Consider the following 15,006-nt stretch of genomic DNA (forward strand, 5'->3'; position numbering starts at 1 on the left):
CTGGGCCAGGGGAAGGAAACCCTTGTTGTTTGGACGCCACCAGGTCTGTGGTGTTCTGTCACAATAGCCCGAGCTGACCAAGACACCAGGAGCTAAAGAGTTCGTTCTTTTCTGGAGCCAGGTGGTGGTGATGGTTGTGGAACAATGTTAATGTATTAAGTGCTGCAGAACTTGACCCTCAAAAACGGTGAAAAGGGTCCTTTTTGTGTTACATATAATTGACTCCAATAAGAACCCCCCCCCAAAAAAAAAAGAAAAAAAAAAAAAAAGAGAATCCATTTTAACCATCTGCCTGGAGCACAGACTGGAAGCCACCAGCCCAGGATAATAAATAAAGAACTTCTATTCTCAACTCCAGAAGCAAAGGGTCCATCTCATCTCCGTGAAATAATTCCTAGGCAATCTATATTAGTAGGGTGTCCTGTGCCAATATTTCTTATCAAATACCATCCTAAAAGCAAGGCCTGCATTATATTTTTTTCTTGGTATTTAAGCTGATGGGAAAGTTGGTTCTGTATTTGATTAAGTTCTGCAGAAACTGGACTTGTGATGAGCCATTAAACAAACACTTTTTTTTTTTGGTATAGCAATAAAGCCTCCAATGATTAATTAAGTGCACAATGCCAAAACAAGTGTCTTTGTTTAAAACGCAGTGGACAAGACAGCCTTGGGAAAGTTGATGTCTTAAGTAGACGCCACAACATGTTTTTAATTATGTTCAGGAAGACGGACAAGAATAGGAATCACCAACTGTTCAGAAAGATAATTTTTTTTTCGAAGAAATATTAGAATGAAAAAAACCAAACAGAGCATTATTGATTTAACACAAATGCCATTTGTTGGGCCTTTTGTAATTTCCTTATTAGTGTCATCATTCTGGAGTTCACATCCCCCCTTGTGTTATAGCGTCTGGCATCTGCTCAGCTCTTCGCAATATGATACAGTAAACACGCAGTGACTGCTCATATTAAAATGTTTTATTTGTTGTAACCATACAACTGATCACACGGTGCGAGTCCTAAATTATCCCAATCATTGCCCAAGCTAATCGGAATAGAGGGAATCAGGGACCATCTCTGTGAGATAACAGGCAGGCCGAGGGTGCCGGGCAAAGCTGTCAGTTGGAAAAGGAGAAACAGCAGAAAAGTTCATGCAACATCAGTGCCCCATCATGTCATCATGAGAATGGCCCACTGCTCGGCTGAAACAGACATCAGCCGGCCTGGATGTTGCACAGGGTGAGGGATGCACTCTGGAGCGGCTTACCTTTAGATTGTATCAGACAGTCAGATTCCATTTGGATCAACGTGTCCTATCTCGATATTAAAGGTAATAACAGTTCGAGCTTTAAACAAGGCCAGCTCCTAATTGCAAACTGCTGAAGACAGAATGGGAGCCTAACGGTTTGGCCCTTTTCCCCTAAATTGTCAGGAAATGGCCTCAACTCATTTGGCAATCGATGGAAGTATTGTGGAGAGGGGGCTGTGGGCTCTGTATTTCAAGAAGTCATTTAGACGTATCACTCAGAGCACTCTTCCTTGTTGTCCATCCCACTAGGTTTTGAAAAATGGTTAATTATTCATTTTGCTAGTAAGTAATGGCTTTATCTTATCATAAGCATTAATGATATTGGAGACCGGCTTGTGAACCGCACCAAGATGCTGTCTTTTGTACATTCCTTGGTTTCTTCTCTCCCCTGGTGTGGTTTGAGTATCTGCTGGGCGCTGAGCTCTGGGCTGAAAGCGGTAGATCTCGGGGTGGACAAGCAGAACTCTCCCTTAAAAAGCACAGGCTCGGGTCTTGGAGACCCGAGGGGGATGGCACTTCTGCGGAGGGACACGCATTCCCGGCACCGGCAACGTGGAGGCAGAGGAAGGGTCCGGGCGCAGCTGAACGCCGGCGCCTCTCTCTCCCCAGGAGGCTGCGGACACCTTGCATTGCGGAGATCCGTTAAATCAAGGTGGCCGACTAGGCGTTGCTGGGGGGGTGCTGGTAACCCCACCTTCAGGTCCCCTTGTGAAAAGTCGCAGCCGTCTTTGTTACTCATTCGTTGGTGCTTTGGTGAGGGAGGGTTCTTCTGAGGGAATCTGACATGGAGCCGTGTTCTGCTTGGGGCTGGTATCGAGCGGAAATCGAGGTGACACATTGGGATGAGGGAGACGTGGGGTCACAGCTGACATCTGATTCGCATCTTGATGGCACTCCATTCAAGTCTGAGCAGATATCACACCCTCCATGGGTCTCCCCTGGACACAGAATCTTAAGTAGCTGCCCCTCCCTCATTATTTAAAAAAAATATTTTTATTGAAGTATAACCAGTTTACAGCGTTGTGACCTCTCCCTCATTCTTCATCCTCCCCAATCCCTGTGCCCTGCTTCATTTTCTTTGACACTGATCATCATCTGCCATACTGTTATATAATTATTCAGTTTTGTGTTGGATGGTTTTTCTCCCTTATTTAGGGTCCAGGCAAGAGGGCAGGGATGTTGTCCATTTCATTCTCTTCTGCATCTCCAGGGCTTGGGACAATGCCTGGTACAGAGTAGACAGAACAATACATTTGTTCAGCAAATGGTCAGGAGATGCCGGGGTTCCTACAAGCCACCACAAGTCTGCGGAGTAGCTCCTGCTTGTCCATCTGCCAAATAGCGGGCTGTTCCTTTGTCCTGGCACCTCCTTAATTCAAACTGGTGCGGTCGCTCACCCAGAGGCCCCAGTGGTCTCCTAAATGTCCCCCTGCTTCCTCCTCTACTCTCTTCAGATCCTGGCTCCATAACAGACTCTCCTTTTCAAAATGTAACTTGGATAACGTCACTTCCTGGCTTAAAATCCTCTCATTGCTTCCTGTCCCTCTTAGAACCAAATCTGTACGACTTCTCACGGCCCACAGAGCTTACCGGAACGATTCTGTTTTTACACGCGTATTCTTTGCTCACTCTGTGCTAGCCACCCCCAGTCCCGTGTTCTTTCAAGACATCATACTCCCTTCCCATTAGGACCCGGACATATGGTGGTTCTGTCCCCCCTAAGCCTCTCTTGACTGCCTCCTTCATATCATTCAAGCCACAGCTCAAACAAAGGTCAGGCACCTCAGAGATGCCTTCAGTGACAGTCCCGTCTGAAATAACCTGCCCCAATGATCATCACTTTTTATCACATCACCTTGTTCTGTTGTCTTTTCCTTTTGGCTCTCACCACTAGCTGCAGTTCTCTTACTCATTCTATGGTTTGCTACTTCATGGTCTGTTCTCCTTCCCTGGGATGTTGGCACCTTGGTGGCAGTGACCTTGACCATCTTACTCATGGCCAATGCCTAGAATGGTCCGTAGCCCACCATGGATGCTCAATGAGTACTTCAGTGAATGATTGGATTGATCTATGGACGCAGAACTTCCTGACAGCAAAGGAGTCCCTCTTTCATTCAACTTTCAGTGTCCAGTTCCCCAAAGAATACATGTCAGTACCTGGTAGTTCTGCTCACATCATTCTTACAGATCCTTGTAGATCACATGCCTGTAAACTACATGCACATTCTTAGCTATTCCTTGAAGTTACAATGAGATTTTAAAAATGAAGTATGATGTAACTTTAAGGTTTCAATTCAATGTCTGGGAGGGTTTGGAAGACCAGGAGTGGCCAGATAATCACCTCTGGGTCCACAGTCTTTGTAGAATTATTGTAGTTGAGTGTTTTATCCCTTTTCTGGTCCTGCCATGAGTTATTAGCTTCCCAAAGTGAAATCAAAGTCAGTAGCTGTTTTGCAGGTGGAACGATTGCAGACGCCAACCCTTGGTTGAATTACCATGTAAAGGGAAGTCTTGGACTTGGGTAATTATAGGATATTTCTTCAATAAGCCTTATCTGATCCTTTTCCGCTAATAATTGTATGTAATTATATTTATGTGTGAGAACATTGCATATTAATGAAGACTAGGGCCCTGAGGATTTAAAGAACTTATGAAGCATTTGACTGGATACGACCAATCATTACACGTCCTCCAAAGCACAGGGGGAGAAAGGAATTTGTCAAAAAGAAACCAGATAGTAGGAGAAACCCCACACTTTCATTAACTGATAATATTTTTATTAGGTTGTTACTTCCAAGTGTCTTTTAGTACTTGAACTTGAATTTAAATGTCTGAAAAGGCATGGGTATTCAGGAAAAGAAAAGTAATTACACCCTGTAATTCTGATTTAATTACAAGGAAATAGATGTAACATGATGTGATAAAAGTTATGATGGGCTCTTTAAATGATATATGTCATTAACGTGTTAATTGGCATGAAATCTGAACTCGGAGCCAGAGGAATCTTAGGTGAATGTGAGGTCAACTCCATTATAGGCAGCCTTATGATGAAAATTCCATAAAAGCATTTCAAGTTTTATTCTACAATGTACTTTCCCCCGTTTATGTTCAATACAATGAAATTCCAGTCTTTTTTTTTTTTTTTTACAAAAAGGAAGGGGAAAAAAAGGCCATCCTTAAGATACTGGGGTGGTTTAGCTTAAATTTGTAATTGAGTAGACACGGAGTCAGGGCCTGATTAAATAGGAGAGAGAGAGAGAGAGAGTGTGTGTGTGTGTGTGTTTCTTTTTTCTTTCCTGAGCTCAAAGATCAGGTCATGTTTTGAAAATCCTTTTCTCTCAGCATCTTAGCATAAAGATGAGATGAAATGAATAAAGATTTTGATTATTAAAAGACCACCTTTTCCTCCAAGATGCATCCTATGACCTGTTTATTTTATGTAATTATGATTTGGGGGCTCATGGCCATAGTTAGCAATCAAACGTGGAAAGAATGCATCTATTCAGCAGAAGGAAATAGCCAAACTAGACTGAAGTTACTGCTCTAAGAGCGGGTAGGATGCCACATGGAACCTCAGGACCTCAGACCTTCGGCTGGAAATATCTGACTTAAGCCGAAACGAGAAGCTGGTGCAGCAACTTCGCTATTGACGTGCCTCGGTATGAAAAGTCCCAGTGCGTCTTCTAATTCAACAGCTCTCGGAGACGGAAATGTTTTCGTGAGGGCAGCCGCACTGATACTCCTTTTACGTGATATTCTCACCGCATGTACACCCAGGCTGGCGTCTCTGTCCGCGCGGACATCTGTGCCTCGTGTACATGCTTCTCAGAGAGTTCCTCTCTGTTCCTCATCTCTCAGTAGACATTTAGCCCAGTTTAATCCAAATTACTTAAAAAGAGAATGGATTCCAGAGCATCTGCATTTGGTAATAATCTAAACATAAAGGAAAGAGAGATTCAGGGAACTGGCAGAGGGGAGGACCCTCAGGCAAAGCGGATATTAGGAATGGATTTGATATTTCGCAGCTTTGGAGATGAACAGTGCCTTGGAGAAGACCAAGACAGAGTCTGTTTAGTTTGACAGGACCCTGCATGATTCACCCTTCTGACTCACTCACTTCCACTATTCCACTCAGGGCAGAAGGGCCTTCTTGATGTTTCCTTCATAACCCTAACTCATTCCTGCCCCAGGGCCTTTGCATGCGACAACCCCAACACTCTCTGAAATGTGTTTTTCCTGCATCCCTCGTTCATCAGGTCTCAGCTCAAATGCCAGTTCAGATATCCTCTGGGTGCCTTCTCTGATCACCCAGTCTAAACCAGCAATGCCTTCCACATCTTTTACTTTCTAGTTCCTCCTTCTGCCTTGATTTTTTTCATAGGAATGATCTCTAGATTGTGGCAGATGTATATTTATCCATAGCCTATCTCTTCCCTCTAGAATGTAGGCTCTCTGAGGGCAGGCACTGGATCTGTCTTGTTTGCTGCTGCCTTCCCAAACTGAGGACAGCCTCAGGCACATGGAAGTAACTGTGCTCACATCACGTGACTGATGTAGGTCTATATCCTGATGCCCCATCCACCAGCTGCCTGTTCTTGGGCTGGTTACTTAATTCGTAGATGCCTCAGTAGTCTTGTTGGTAAAATGGGAATAGGAGTTTCAAGAATTAAATGTTTGAATGTATGAAATGGTCTCAGCATGGTGCCTGGCATGTGACAGGTGCTCAGTACATGTTAGCTTCAAAATGAGAGATTTTTCTTTAGCAAATCAAGACTGGGAAATGGCTGGGAAGTGAATTCTGGAGTCAAGTCTGTATGCAGGTGACAGTTGAAGTAGATGACAGAGACCAGGAAAGCATCCTTCCTGCTCGATTCTGCTCCACTCCATGCTGGAGTTCCCTTGGGGAGGTTTGAGAGTTCTTCTGCAAATACTGGGGAGGGACTGAAATACACCCCTTGGTGCACGTGGAGCGCCTCTCTTCACCGTGCCTGGCTGAGAGTCTCACTGAGGCTGGGGCAGCCTGCTCCTCTCCGGGCAGCAGCTGAGGGAGAGGCAGCACGGAGCACTATTCTAAAACAGTGAACCCAGGAATCAAGCCGGTGCTTGCTTCAAGATCCCAGCTCCTACTGTTTACTTGCTTTGTGACTTTGGGTGAATAACTTCACCTCACGGTCTCAGTTTTCCTATCTGCACAATGGGACTAAAAATCGTATTTTTTTTCCTCACAGGGCTGTGGTGAGGATCAACTGAGGTACTGTAATGTCCCCGGGTGAGGACTGTGGTACAAAGTTTCGGCACGAGTCACGCATCACGACTTCAAGTGATGCCACGTCTATGTGGAAACAGCAGGAGGAATCAACAAGCACTTGGTTTCAGAAGCTTAGCTGCAGCCACTGAGCCTGAAAGTTCACAGACGTGAAATAGCCTTAAATCGATGACAAAGGTAGAAAGAGACTGCGTGGCACCTGTCACGAATCAGGGGCTCGACAGTGTGTGGCCAGCCTGCGCCCAGCACTCCACAGTGTCTCCTCATCACACAGTGAAGGGTCACCCAGGCAGGCAGACCTCGCCCATGGCTTGAATCGAGCTTTTCCTAAAATCACTGATTTGAGAAACTCAATAACCATATACTCTCCACCTGATAATCAAAACCCAAACTCACTTCCCGGGACCTCCTGACCATCAGGCCAAGTTGACCAAACACCAGACCTCTTCAGATACTGGCCGCAGCCAGCTCGGCAGTCACCAGGCAGAGCCAGGCCCCCGCCGGCACGGGGGTGGGACTGGGCACCAGCAGAACGGGACGAGGTGCAGGGGCCCTGCTAACAGGCCTGCGGCTCCCGCAGGACCCACTAGCTCGTTTCCATCCCAGGAGGCCTGTAACACCCCTTTCCACCAGGAATGTCCTCTGAGGCTCCAGTCCGCCAAGCCCTTCTGTAAGTTTCTGTTTCCGAAACCGCCTTGAAGGAGAACTGGGGTCGCCTCACCCCATCCCCGCCGTGCCCAGGCTGAGCGCCCTGCTCATCCTCACCTGCTATCGCAGACATTCATAATTTAAGCTCGCCCTTTCTTTCCTACACGCCACCAACCAGAGCCGGATGCTGGAGGAAAAATTGAACTCTTTCTCCCAAGATACACTGAAGATCAAGCAGAATCTCATTAAGGCTCACTTCAAAGATTCGTCCTTTATTTCCATACAAACAAGTTTGAATTATCGTGCGTGAATCTGCTGTTAGCAGGGGCTCTGTTCCATTATGCATGATGCCTTAGTGCTCGGTCATGAATAATGGGCAGTGCTCCATTAGCGGTTTTCAGTCGTATGCTAAACTTTGGGAGTGGTCGCGTTATTAGGTTAAAGTTCTGCCCTTTGCATATGTATTTGATTTCTTACTTAAGCTCTCATGCTCTAGTTCATCAGAATAGGTATTGCAATCTTGTTCTGACTAAGCACAGCACAACATGTGTTGTGGCTATGATTTCTTCGTTGTTTTTATTATTATTATTATTTAATGTTTATTGAGCATTTACTATGTGCAGAGGATAGTGATTATCCTTGAGTGTATAATATTATTTAGTCTTCATCAGAAGCCCATGAGATAGGAATGACGATTATTTTCATTTTACAGGTGGAAAAACTGATAATTAGAGAAGGATCTTAATTGCCCACAGATAAGACTTTTAATAAATGGTAGTGCTGTTCAAATTGATTGGTCTGACTTCAGATACCCCTAATTATTACATATACATATATTTTTTACTATGTTGTTACTTTCTGAAGAGCTTTCCTAGATAATCTATTACTTGGGAAGCAGACAGTTTTATGTCCATTGTACAGATGAGGAAATCTCACAACCAGGAGGCTGACTGATTCCTGGGAGTGAGAGACCCTTGCTCAAACACTGGTTTTGCCTCCATCTGATCTGGGATCACTGGTCTTTCTGGATAAGATGAGCTGGTGGCACTAGGGGGTCTATAATTCTTCCGGGCAGGGGTTTTCTCAATAGTCCCTTCTGATTCCTGACTCTGGAGGCTCCTTAGAAAGATGAGACACATGCTGACCCTCTCTTTCACCCATTGTGTGACCCTGGGCAGATCACTGCCTCCACTTCAGTTTCTTCATCTTTACAGTAGAGGTTAGTACCTGCTTCTTTCAGGGTCAGTGTCAGGAATAAACGAGGTAGGATAAGCTAGGTAGCAGCTGGGACACACGAAGCACTTGTACATGTGAGCTTATATATATATATATATATATAATATATTATATATAATATTATAATAAATATAAATATATACAAATATATATATTTGTTTTTTTCTTGGGGGGTAGTTTGGTTTGTTTATTAATCAATGGAGGCACTGGGGCTGGAACCCAGGACCTCGTGCATGCTAAGCACAGCACTCTACTGCTTAGCTCTACCCTCCCCACTCTTGAGCTAATATTTTTGTTTTGCTCCCTTTAAGATCCTTAATACTGTTTAACTTGTGTCTCTCTGATTAACCCAAAGTCCTCTGGTGTGTTACTGGAATGTTTCCTTTTTAAAAAGGACTCCCTTCTTTTAACATCCCATAGCTTGATCAACAAAGTCATTATTTATTTCAATGTTCCTTCCTAGTCCCACAGCCCAGGACAGTGATTATAAGCCAACGGCGCGCCCTGTTGGCCCCTCGCATGACTTAATTAATGATGTTAAGATGGTTTGAAGAAGTTGGTTACAACGATCATCTTTCAGCCCAATCTTAGATTATTGAAAAACCGTTGGAAGGGAAGTTTGAATTGGCCGCATTAATTTTTAACCTCTTGAGTTAGCTGATGTCAAATCCAGCCCCATTGTCAAGACAGGAAATGCTGGGGTCCTCTGGAAAATGTCTTAATAATTCCTGCATTATTTATTCAAGATACTTGGCTAGCTCAACTGGGAATGAGTTTTCCATTTGGAAATGTGTCACAGAATGCCACAGGCAGGAAGTCAGCCTCAGGAGCTGGAGCTGAGAGGCTGGTCCAGGATCTCTGAACACACACAGCCCTTTCCTGCACAGAATCCCTACTCCCACTGGTGCCGTTATCTGGACCCTTCTCCGCTCACTCATCACCTCTACTTCCACGGGTCCAGATTACATCAGTTCTTCAAGCTTCATCTCAAAGTCAGATTTTTCTTATCCCAGAAACCGCTTCTCCAATGCTATATACTCATGTTGTGCTTTACAGTTTTTGAAGTGCTTGGGCAGATGGTACCTCGTTAATCTGGTTAAATGCTATCTGCCTGTATTCTTTGTATCCATTCGCCTTCTGTCACCCGGGACTGAACTCTCCTTCCCCGCAGTGGGACCTAAAGCTTCTCTGCCTTCCCTGCATGCTAAAGAGAACTTTGTTCCACCCCCAGGCCCCTTGGTCTTGTTATTTAAATCTGGGAAGTGGGTGAGGGGAATAGTAAGAGGAGCCAAAGCTATCTTGATTTATTTACAATTAAAAAGCAGAGAAATTCCACGTGGAAAGGCAAAGGGAAGGCGAGGGAAGTGGCAAAGAGAAACAGAAGCAGAGGAGAAACAGAACCAAAGAGAAACAGAACTTTTTTGGTGAGTTGCTAGGGAGAGCCTATATTTTGTGCAGAGTGGAGCTCTGGGGCAAGTGGATGGGATGAGTAAAAAGAATCGAAAGCAGTTTTTAATGAATGGATGTTTCCACCCCTTTGGCATTTTGGGAGAGGCTGCAGTAAAGATTTATATTGGTCTACAGATATCTTTCCGTGATGGATGGGCATTTCTCCTGAGAACAACACCCACGTCAAAACTGGCCTGACCTTAATGAACTGATGTTTGTACTGGAATTTATGCATGCATTCTCACCCACCCCGCAGCACACGCATGCTCCAGGAAGCTTCCCCAGTGCAGAGCTTGGGTCCCATTTTTATTCATGTTACCCAGGAGGCCTTGCTCTGATTGGTTTCTTTAGCAAAAAGTGCTGATTTGTCCATGTCTTGGAGACACATGCCTCCTGATGAGTCCAAGCTCCTGAGTGCCTTGTGGGTCGTCTGTCTGATCAGCGTGTTCGGCCAAGTCACCTGCGATGGACCCAGAATGCGCGATGGACCCAGAATGCGCGATGGACCCGGAGTGCGCGATGGACAGGGTGCTTTGGGCTCAGAAGCTGTAGATTTGTATTTCAGCTTTGCCCCGAATAACCATGCAACCTGGGCAGGTTACTTAACTTCTTTGTGCCTCAGTTTCCTTATCAAAAAATGTTGTTTCCTCTAGATTGTTAAAAGTAAGCAAGAGCAACGTGGTTCACATTTTCTACATTGATGGAACCAGAGAATATAAGGTTTAGATGGGATCTGAAGAAATGAGCACTGGTCCTGAGATGGCAAATCATTTTTGTTAGCTCTAAATTCTAATCAATGGTAGCCTCTGTTTGGGACACTCTTTTTTTTTTTTTTTTTTCCTTACCAGGGGTACTGGGGATTGAACCCAGGACCTCGTACATGCGAAGCATGCGCTCTGCCACTGAGCTATACCCACCCCCTACCCTGGAGCAGTCATTTTCATTTGGGGTGATTTTCCTCTCCGGGCAATGCCTGGAGACATTTTTGGCTGTCACACAACAGGGATAGGGGCAGGGTATGCCCCAGGCATGTGGATGGTAGAGACCAGGGGAGCTGCTAAACATCCTACCATGTACAGGACAGCCTTCTACAACAAAGAATTATCCACCCAAAATGCCAGTAGTGCCAATTTGTTCTGAAGGATTCAAACTCCATGTCTTCCTTGAAACTCAGTGGGAAAGAATACCATGATTGATTAGTGATGTCTGTCTTGAATACAAGAGGTGGATTTGGCTAATTTGAAAGCCACCTGCCTGCACCCCAGTGTTCACAGCAGCACTGTCTACAACAGCCAAGACGTGGGAACAGCCTGAAGGTCCATTGGCTGATGACTGGATAAAGACGACGTGGTGTCTTTATACAATGGAACGCTACTCAGCCATAAAAGAAAATAAAATAATGCAGCAACAGGGATGGACCTGGAGGTCGTCCTTCTAAGTGAAGTCAGCCAGAATGAGAAAGAAAAGTACCATATGATATCACTCATATGTGGAATCTTAAAAAAAAGACACAAATGAACTTATTTACAAAACAGAAACAGACTGAAGGACACAGAAAACAAACTTATGGTTCCCGGGGGGTAAGGGGGGGAAGGGATAAATTGGGAGTCCAAGATTTGCAGATACTGACTACTATACGTCAAATAGATGAACAACAAGTTTATAATGTCTAGCACAGGAAATTATATTCAATATCTTGTAGTAACCCATAATGAAAAAGAATATGGAAAGGAATATATATATGTGTGTATACGGATGACTGAAACTTTATGCTGTGTGCCAGAAATTGACGCAACGTTGTAAACTGACTATATACTTCAATTAAAAAAAAAGTTAAAAAAACCAAACCTACAAAAACCCCCAAGAGGTGGTTTAGGAAGTACAGGTGTTTGTCATCACTATTCAAGGCCTAGGACCTCTCCATAGAGGAGGAGGTTGACACCCACAGAACTTTTTAAGGCTCACGGCCAGAGAGAGAGCTCTTTCTGACCTAAACCACATCCCTCAAGAGCGGAAACTGGATCAGACTAGTTCACCAGCACGTCTCCAGCACCTGGAACAGTGCCTGCACGCGGTAGGCATTCAACAATTATTTGCTGAATTCATAAATTGAGTTTTTGGCGAGAATAGCTGAACCCTACCAACTCTAAGCCAGTTTTCTCAATTTCTTGAAAATGTATTTTCAATGTTAACAGTACACGGGAAAACAACAAAACCAACATGAGCATGAAGGACGGCGGGTTTACCCTTAAGCCTCGGAGAGCACATTCCTTGTTGGGGGGACATCAACCCCATGAGACACAAGACAAGTCATGAGGTGGTGGCAGCACCTGGGAAGACCCTGGATGCCCAGTGACTTGATTTTTTTTTTTTCTGCTGATTTTCTGATTGACCTGGGAAGAGCAGGCTCTCAGCACCTCAGTTTTACCTCTTACAAAGGAGAAGAAATGCGGATTATGGAAGCCCTTGGAATTTTTAAAGATTTCATGTGTTTTAAGACCTTTTAAATTTAAGATAATTATAGATTCACAGTAAGGTGCAAAAATAAGAGTCCCAGGTACCCGCCCCTTGGTTTCTCCAGTGGTGCCGTCAGCCTTAGAGCTGCAGAACTTTATCAGAGCCAGGCTCTCAACATTGGTCCAATACTGTTCACTAGGCTACAGACTTTAGTTTTGACAATTTTTGCACTTGTGTGTGTGTGTGTGTGTGTGTGTGTGTGTGTGTGTGTGTAGCCCTGTGCATTTTATCCCTTGTATAGTTGTCATTTGTGTAACTGTCACTACAATCAAATACAAAACTGCTTAGAGCAAAGAATAATGATATTAACAGCTATTATTTGTTGGGTATATACCATGTTATAAGTGCTCTGTGGGCGTTTTATATACATATTACATTATTTTATATATATATTACATTATTTTATATGTATATGTATATATATATATATACATATATATATATATATATTACATTATTTAGTTTCACAACAGTCTGGCTACATGTGTTTTACAAAGAAGTAAAATGAGGCTCAGAGCACTGAAGCAACCTTGCAATGGTCACCTGCCCCAGGCAGTGAAATAGCAAAACTAAGTCTGCTGGATGCCAATACTCGCCCTCTTCTAATAACTCCATGCTGGGATTAACTTGAAGAAAAATCATCCCGTAATCTTACCATTCAGAGATAACCATTCTTAATAATTTGGTTTATTTCCTATTGGTCTTTTCCATGAATATGCAGATTTAAACTTAACTGGGATCAAACCGTATACACAATTTCTGTCTCACTTGTTCTCGACTTAACATCATACCTTACACATCATTAAAACTTTTCAGGATGATCACTTTCAAAGACTGCCCCAAATTCTATTGTTCTAAGATGGAACAAAATTTCCTCTGATGCCCTCAATCTGGCCAATAAAATGGCTTCCAAATTTTTTGTTACTGTAAGTATTACTATTGTGAACATCTTTGCACAAAAACTTGTAGGTGAAAAATATAAAGATATTCTTAGGACTGGATTATGAGATGTGAAATTACTGAGTCAAAACATAAGAACATTTTTATGATTCTTAATAGTATTTCTTAAATATTCAGGAGGCAGCATCCTTAATATATGGTACTAGCTACCCTCAGTCAGGGGCTAGTGAATTAGAACCTCCAGGACAAACCCTGCTCTGCAGCTTGATTTGTAAATAAAGTTTTATTGGAACACAGCATATTTATTGGAAACAAATATGCTCATATGTTTACATATTGTCTATGGCTGCTTTCACATCATGTCAGAACTGAGGAGCTGCAAAAGAAGCCATATGGCTAGCAAACTGAAAATATTTACTATTTAGCCTTTTACAGAAGAAATTTGCTGGCCTCCGTTCTAGATAAAAGCTATGGATGAGAGAGAACAATGACAAATTCACGCCAAACAGTTGCACCAAGCAGAGCCTCATGGTGGGGGCACACCTGGGAGAGAAGGTTATGGTGCACCCTGGAGCCTGTGAGTTCAGGGCTCAGCTTTCTTGCTCTCTTGTGCCAAGTAAGAAGCACACAGCTGATGTTTAATAAGTGCCTGCTGTTTGCTGCTGAGTATGGGGTTGATGACAAATATGGTGGCTTCCCCATCCTCCCTTCTCTTGGCTTGCATGGCTCTTGGAATTTGTCCTGGGTGGATAACTTCCTTTTCACACCACTGGTGTATAGAGAAAAGCAGCTCTATTATTTAAATTCTCCAAGATCAAGGATGTAAAATGAAGGCTGCCCCTGGCCCCACAAGACATCCAAATAAATCTCACGGCTTCCAAATGTGACTGTGTCACCCTGGGATTAATACCAAGTAATCCAGTGCCAACATCAAGACAGTGAAAATAAGCATTTACTCTCCCGGAAAATCATTTTATACTGATTACAAGTTGTAGCCTGTCACTAGGATGTGAATTGAAAATGTGCACATTTGCAAGGTTAATATTTCTCTCTAAAGTCACTCTCTCCCCTGCCCACCCCTATACCCAGCTCAAAAGGAAATAGGAGTCCCAAATAAATATTTGTCTTGAGACATCCTTATTCCAAGGTACAAAGTTTAAACCAGCTTTTCATTTGCCTCCAAGACTCCAGCACAACATGAAAGCAAGTAGCAGCGGTCTATCAGCAAGTGGCCCGGAGCAGCCTTTTCCAGCCTCAGCACTGTGACGTTTCAGGCCAGGTGATTCTCCGTCATCAGGGCTTGCCCTGTGCATTGTTGGATGTTCAGTAGCATCCCTGATCCCTGCCCACTGACGCCAGTAGCACCTCTCTCTAACTGTGACAACTTACATCTCTCTCGACATTATCCAATGTCCCCTGGGGATCAACTCACCCCAGTCGAAAGCCACGGGTCTAGAGATCTTAAAACAAGTGGGTAGCCAACCCAATAATGTTCAAACAGTGGAGCATGGCCATCTGCTGCCTTCCTAGCTCCATCTCTGTCACTACTTTACCTCCAGCCTTTCAACCCAAACCATACACGCTCTGTCACCTCCTGGCATTTGCTTGTCCTGGCCACACTGCCTGGAATTCTCTCTCCTAGTTTATCTATTCTGGAAAGTCACCTCCTTAATGAAGTCCTC

The 15,006-nt window shown here is 43.9% G+C and overlaps 1 protein-coding gene and 1 non-coding gene across 4 annotated transcripts in view; both read right to left on the minus strand.

Moving 5' to 3' along the window:
- The window catches only part of TSHZ2 (teashirt zinc finger homeobox 2), a 411,205-nt gene that overhangs the window by 48,316 nt on the left and 347,883 nt on the right, over positions 1 to 15,006 (minus strand). The window contains exon 3 of one of the 3 annotated variants that reach the window (XM_031433596.2): positions 901 to 2,533. The exons of the other annotated variants lie outside the window; for them this stretch is intronic. The gene's annotated coding sequence lies outside the window, so the exon portion shown is untranslated. Of the gene's footprint in view, positions 1 to 900; positions 2,534 to 15,006 lie in introns of those variants that run through there. 3 annotated transcript variants of the gene reach the window in all.
- TRNAA-CGC (transfer RNA alanine (anticodon CGC)) lies at positions 10,753 to 10,825 on the minus strand. The gene has a single exon. It is a non-coding gene; the product is annotated as a tRNA-Ala (tRNA).

The sequence above is a fragment of the Camelus dromedarius genome, chromosome 18 (assembly GCF_036321535.1).
Source record: "Camelus dromedarius isolate mCamDro1 chromosome 18, mCamDro1.pat, whole genome shotgun sequence".
Classification (NCBI taxonomy): Eukaryota; Metazoa; Chordata; class Mammalia; order Artiodactyla; family Camelidae; genus Camelus; species Camelus dromedarius.